Source organism: Pinus tabuliformis, chromosome 2_2, assembly GCF_031772625.1.
Source record: "Pinus tabuliformis cultivar Carrire ecotype Pingquan chromosome 2_2, CPIR1, whole genome shotgun sequence".
Classification (NCBI taxonomy): Eukaryota; Viridiplantae; Streptophyta; class Pinopsida; order Pinales; family Pinaceae; genus Pinus; species Pinus tabuliformis.
The window spans coordinates 1,141,000,127-1,141,007,517 of NC_142300.1; positions in this window are offsets into that span (position 1 = coordinate 1,141,000,127).

Genomic DNA, 7,391 nt, shown 5'->3' on the forward strand with positions numbered 1-7,391 from the left:
TCTGGGATCTAGCTCGACAAAATCGTGATATAGTAGAGAAGAATGCTTTCTGGGAAATTTGAGGAGGAGGGGAGGCCAAATCTTGGGACGAGAAATGGCAGAAAAGAGGGAAAATGAGCAGAATACAAAAAATCCAAAACATACAAGAAAAACTAGGGGACAACCGTATATACATCAAAGATTACTGGAAAGAAGACGAATTGGATGGAATATGGCGGAAATGGACAACACCAGAGGAATGGGGTATCGAGATAGATCAAGAACAACAGGATGCGTTCATGGAAGAGGTAGAGTCCAGGAAAATAAAAGTTCGAATGGATAGGGATATCCTTAGATGGGGGAATTCAATGAAAGGATCCTTTACAGTCAAGGAGGCATACTATCTAGCAGACCAACAGGGAACCAATGAAGAAAACCAAGACTGGAAGGTCATCTGGGGTAAAAATGGGTGGCCGAAAATTACCTTATTTGCATGGCTAGTAGCTAAGGGCAAGATCCTGACGTGGGATAAACTTCAAAAGAAGGGTTTCAGTGGGCCTTCAAAATGTTATCTGTGCAATAAGGAAGCTGAAACTCAAGATCATCTGTTAATCAAGTGTGTATATGCCAGGAAGATATGGAAGGAAACCGGAAAACTATTCCAGAAACTTGAGAGGTCCCCGAGAGAAACAAATGAAGTGATTTTTCATTGGCAGAAGGAAAAATTCCAATGTAAAGTAGTCCGAAAGGCCTGGGATCTCATTGCGGGTTTTGTGATTTGGATGTTATGGAAAGAAAGGAACCGCAGAGTATTCCAAGACAAATCTAAAAACACGGAAACAATATGGAACAAAGTAGTGAACTTAACTAGAGAATCAATTCTGGTAGAGAAATGGGATGCGGATGATTGGCAAGCAAATCAGGGAGAGGAACAAATTTTAAAAAACCTAAATTTGAAATATGAAATGGTGCATAAAAAAAAAATTGGCAGACTTAGTACGAGACCTCAAAGCTATGACAAGTTTGCATACCCCAAAGACAATTTTACGAAGTTAAACTTTGACGGGGCATCGAAGGGGAGCCCAGGTAATGTCGGATTCAGAGGAATATTCCGAGACAGTCAGAGAAACACAAGATGGATCTATGCAGAGTGGGGCGGAGAGATGACAAATAATGAGGCCGACTTATGGGCGATTCACCAAGGTTTGAGAATTGCAATCAGAAATGGCTATAGAAACCTGGAGATAGAAGGAGACTCTCAGATAGCAATTGAAATCCTAAGGAAACTTAATAACGGGAAGAACTGGGAGCAGGTCACCAATAGCTGGCGAACGGCAGGGATTGTTCAAGAAATGGCGGATCTCCTAAAAAGAATTGACTATAAAATCTTTAATCATGTGAAAAGGAATGGAAACCGAGCGACAGATTTCCTAGCGAATTGGGGTTGCAAGGGTCGAAACGGAATGATAGACAATCAGTGGAGGACATTGCGGCCCAACAGAGAATGGGAGGAATTGGCTGGTATTATTAATTATGACCATGAACAAGCAACGAATGAAAATAATGAGCAAACAACAAACGAGAGTCATAGCATTCGTGCGACGGACAGGAGAGATGGATCGGCAATCCCAGGAATTTAATGAGTGTCAGTCAAGGCAGGGAAATGATATAATGGGCAGGCAAGCTACAGTACAACAGAAGTGTGTGACGACATGTAAGAAGCAACCACCACACAGCAAGATAATAAACGCAAGTGATCGGAGAGGAGGAAAAAACGGTATGTCAGAATCCATAAATGGAAATGAGGGAAGACGGATAATTGATAGGAAAGGCAGAGGGCAAAGAAACAGGTGGCAGCGGAAGGCCAAGTTGACAGGTAGGCGGATTAGAGCAAGGAAGATTATAAACGGGCGGCAGCGAAAGAATCGTCAACGAGGAAATTGTTTAGGAACTCAGAGAGAGAGGAGAGGAAAGGTGGTGGAGAGCGGTACAGAGCGAAGTTACGCCGAAAACTCACTGAGAACGCCATGGAAACCAGAAAGAGAGCAAGGGCAGTAGAGGAAATGGAAGCCACGGAGCGCAGAGCTAGGGACAGAAAAGGCAAGGCGGTAGCGAAGGAAGAGACTGTTGAGGAGATATATGAAATATACGATGACTTTGAGGATGAAGAGGACCGGCAGGATCAATGCAGGCAGAGTAAGGAGCGAGACAAAAGTGTAGGAGGCTGGGATACCCAGCAAACCAGTGACGAGCAGCTAGGACAGCGAGAGGGAAAGGTAAGGCAGCGCGGTAGGCAGAGGGGAAGAAGAGGCACGGGAAGCGGGATGGAACCGAGTAGTAAGAGAGGCAGAGAAACGAGCAGATACCAAGGAGCAAGGGGAGGACGACAGGGGCAGAGAGGGAGACCGGGCAAAAAGACAAGTCGGTCGTTGGATAAAAAAATTCAACAAGCAGAGAAGGCGTATAACCAGAACATGAACCCAAGAATTAGGAGAATCATCCAGAATATGGAGGAAGACGTGCTTCAAGCTCAGTCCGACATAGAGATGGAGGATTGGGAGTTCTTACTCCATGACCCTGGCAACACTAGGGGTAGAATGTCTCTATTTAAACAGTCCTTACATATCTACTGGGTGATGAAGAGATTGCTGGCTAAAGCCTTGGAACAAGCTGCAACAGAGATGGAAGAACTGGCGCAAGGAGTTCCCAATCTAAGGAGGGAGCTGAGAATTATTCAAATTACATTGGAGATGCAAGAAAAGAAGCTTGAGGAGATTCAGCAAATGATAAGGGAAGGACATCAGAATGCAAACAATGAGACTAACCAGCGATCAGAGGTAGAAGCGGATTAAATATAGATATGTATTAATTTTGATGAAGTTGCATAGTATAGATAATTTCAGTTTGTTTCAAATATGAGAAGAGGAAAATAGATACATGCATGCAAGTAGAATTAGAAATCTGCAAGACTGTTTAGTGTATTTAGCCTGGATAATCAGACTATGGTTTTTCTATTTTTGGTCGGCTATTAAGAACTTTAGGTGGCTGAAATACTCGGTTTCCCCAAGAGGGTGAGTAGAAGGAAACCTTACTCATACTGTTTATTTTTTATTTGAAGTAATAGAAAAAGAAGAGCAACACAGTAGCTTACAAAAAAAAAAATGTTAGGGTATATATAACTACCTGAAATGTAACTTCTATATAAGATTCGAAATAACCTTTTTCAATCATTTAAGAGACTAACATTTTTTATGTTGGGTGAATAACTTAATACTCCACCAAAAATAGCAATAGTTATGAATTGGTTATATTCACCAACCAAGGGGAAATTTTAAACCAATGTGAAAATTCTTACTCATTCTTCTGCCATATTTCTGATTTTTTATTTGTGTGCGGATCTAAGCTACCTGTAAAGTAACTTCTACATATTTGACAAATTTAAATGTAAGAAATTACCCACACTAAAATTACATGATTAACAGATGCACAATAAGATACAATATGCATCAGTGGTAAGTAATATGAAGTTTATATGTTATATTAAGACAAACTTTTTCTCATCTAAGCTACATGTAATGTAACTTCTACATATTTGACAATTTTAAATGTAAAAAGTTACCTACACATATTTGACAATTTTAAATGTAAAAAATTACCCACATTGAAGTTTTATGATTAACATATGCACAATAAGATACAATATGCATCAAATGTAAGTAAGATGAAGTTTACATGTTATATTAAGACAAACTTTTTCTCACCTAAGCTACGTGTAATGTAACTTCTACATATTTGACAATTTATAAATTTAAAGAATTAACCAGACTAAAGTTATGTGATTAACATATGCAAAATAATATACAATATGCAGCAACTGTAAGTAATATGAAGTTTACATGTTATATTAAGACAAATGTTTTCTCATCTAAGCTACGTGTAATGCAACTTCTACATATTTGACAATTTTAAATGTAAAAATTTATGGAAACTGGGGTTATACAATTAACATATGCATAATAGGATACAATAGCATAGTTGTAAGTAATAGGAAGTTTACATGTTATATTAAGACAACATTATTCTCATCTAAGCTATGTGTAAAGTAACTTCTACATATTTGACAATTTTGAATGTAAAAAATTACCTAGATTAAAGTTATACAATTAACATATGTATAGGAACCTGAAACCTTAACCAAAGCACTTACTAGAACTCCACATATTTTCACCTGTTTAATCCACTACCATTCAAATCAAGCTGAGTGCCCACTGCTTTTGGTTGAGTCGACCAACGTTTATAAAGGCATAGAGTTAACCATAGATCTGCAACTACAAAAGTGTGATCTATCAAAATGGGAATATTCATGCTAACTGAGACCCATCTCTCCACACATAAATTGTTCAAGCCCACTAAAACAAGAAAATTGCAGAAGGGTGATGGATCTGGGGTTTTGAGTGAGAGATCTAGCGTAGGGAGGAAACCTCCAAGAAAGGACTTCATGAAGTCCAATCTAGATTGCCTTTATCCCATCCCTACAGATCTATCTCCAGATATCCACATAGTTTGGACTTTAGTGGCCTTTCACCAATTACCCCATTACCGGAAAGTTGTTCGTAGCTCCCAAAATTTGTGAACATTTGAACCCTGCCAAGATACTTCCTAACCAGATCAAGATAGTCGTAACTTGTGAACATTTTATTTGAACCCAATGCTAAACTTGAAATGAATATATATATATATATATATATATATATATATATATATGGCATTTCCACGCAATATCTACAAGGCAGAGCAAAATGCAGTGCTAAAATGTGATGTTGTAACTTGTGAACATTTTATTTGAACCCAACACTAAACTTGAAATGAAAAAGAAAAGAAATATTTATAATGGAAAAAATAAAAGAAATATTTATAATAGAAAAATAAAATATATAAATTGTAATTGGGTTAAATGATTTATTTTTAATAAGAAATTTTTATTTTTGTGTTAGAGGCTAAATTAAAAAGAAGAAGAAGAAGTTAAAAGTGATATTGGGGATGAGTGTAAACATTTAAATATTGACTCAATTAATAATAAAAAGTTAAATTAATAAAAATAATAAAATTCAATTTATTATATTTTGATTTTGCTATTTAACTTGAATAGGCTTTGTTACAATACCATGGCTTATCAATACCACAAGCCCAAAAACCATAACTTATTTCACAACAAAAATATTTTATAACAATATGACAAGATTCTTAATCATGGATATTCACCCCCCACATTACCGTAGATATTATTAACTTGTAAAAAATAGGCTTTGTTACAATACCATGGGTCAATACCATGGATTATCAATACCACATGCCCAAAAAACATAAATTATTTCACAATCAAAATATTTTATAACAATATGACAAGATTCTTAACCATGGATATTCACCCTCACTTTACCATGGATATTAACTTGTAAATAGGATTTGTTACAATACCATGGCTTATCAATACCACATGCCAAAAAACCATAACTTATTTCATAGTAAAAATATTTTATTTTAATTTAATTTTATAACATTTTTTTAATTGAAGCTAAAAGGGAAAATGTTACAATTTGAGATATATCTAAACCCTCTATCCTCATGACTACTAAAAATATTCCCATAGACATTAAATTAAGGTTTTAATAAAATTAAGCTAAGATGGATCTATGATAGTTAAAGAACCATATAGATCCATCTTATCTAAATATATATAAAGAACCAACATATATCCATCTTAGCTAAGGATCCAAGTGATGGGGGCAAACAAAGTGACTAGCAATAATAGATTAAATATAGTGTATGATTTTTTTAAGTTTTTCATTATTTATTTTGTTTGACATGATTGATCCAAAATATAGGTTTAATGTTTTACAAACAATTAAGTTTTTTTTTTAATTTAAATAATTTCTTAAACACAATACAATGGGATAAAATTTAAGAGAGAGTTGGGGGTTTGGGGGAGGGCAAGGGAGGAAGGGATATAGTGAAAAATTTTGAGGGAAGCGAGAGAGAGAGAGAGAGAGAGAGAGAGAGAGAGAGAGAGAGTGATGGTGGAGAGAGAGAGAGTGAGGTGGGAGAGAGGGAGCGAGAGGAAGGAAGAGAGAGAATGATAGATGGAGACATAGAGAGAGAGAGAGATGGAGTTGGAGGGGGGGAGAGAGGGAGGAAAGAACAAAGACATAGAGAGATAGAGGTGGATATAGAGAGATAGGGAGTGATAAGGGAGAGATGGAGAGAGAGTGAGGGAGAGAGGAGAGGAGGGAAGAGAGAGAAGAGGAGAGGAGAGAGAGAGGGAGAGAAGGGGAAGGGAGAGAGATGGAGGCATAGAGATGGAGGGGAGAGAGAAGGAGAGGGGGAGGGAGATAGTGATAGAGTTGGACAAAAGAGAGAGAGAGAGGGAGAGTGATTGGGGGGAGAGATAGAGGGAGGTGGGAGAGAAGGGAGAGAGAGGAAGGAAGAGAGAGATGAGGAGATAGATATGGAATTGAAGGGGGCAGGAGAGGGATGGAACAATAAAAACATAGAGGGAGAAAGGTGGAGAGAGAGGGGGAGTGACAAGGGAGCCATGGAGAGAGAGTGAGGGAGAGAGGAGAGTAGGAGGCAATATAGGAAGGAGAGAGATAGAAAGGGAGATACTAGGGAATATACTTTTGTCCGAAATCGTAAATCTCATATAACACATACCTTTTAAAGAATACAAGTACAAAGATGCTTGCATAGGTTCTAATCTTAGTCACAAATTTAGATCTTTGTTTATAGGAGATACTTCAGGCTTGACCTACTAGATATAATACTCTTGTTTCTCATTTGAATGCCTAGTGCATATTCTCATCAACTCATCCAGACTTTTATCAACTCAATCTTCTCTTCAAACTACCCTTCATCCCAACTCTGAAACCGTGTTGATTTTCTAGGGCAAAAGATAGAAAATTTTTTTTTCTTGAACATATAACTACTTCCAATGATCAATTAGCATTAGTTTCACATTGCATTTAAACAATATCATTAAGGAGTTATACAAAAGAAAACATCACCCAATAGACATCGAGGCGCAATAAGATAACCATGAGAGCATGAGACAATGACACATAAATTGGGCTTGAGGTTAGGGAAAAACCCATAAAAATTTCCTTATGAGAGAGAGAGAGAGAGAGTTAAATTTCCAACAAAATGTCCATAAATAGAAAAACAAGTACAATAGCTGACTATAATCAAGTGTATCCATAAATTCCAAGCCTCCCTGTGATTTTTGTCTTCTTCTTTTTGTATCTTCGTTGGAACAAAGCTCATGATTATGTAATTTGATGTCTCACAATGAGGAGATTCTCACTTATAAATAGTATTCTAATGAGGTCGATTGGGTGCCTCTAAAGGGTCCCAACTGA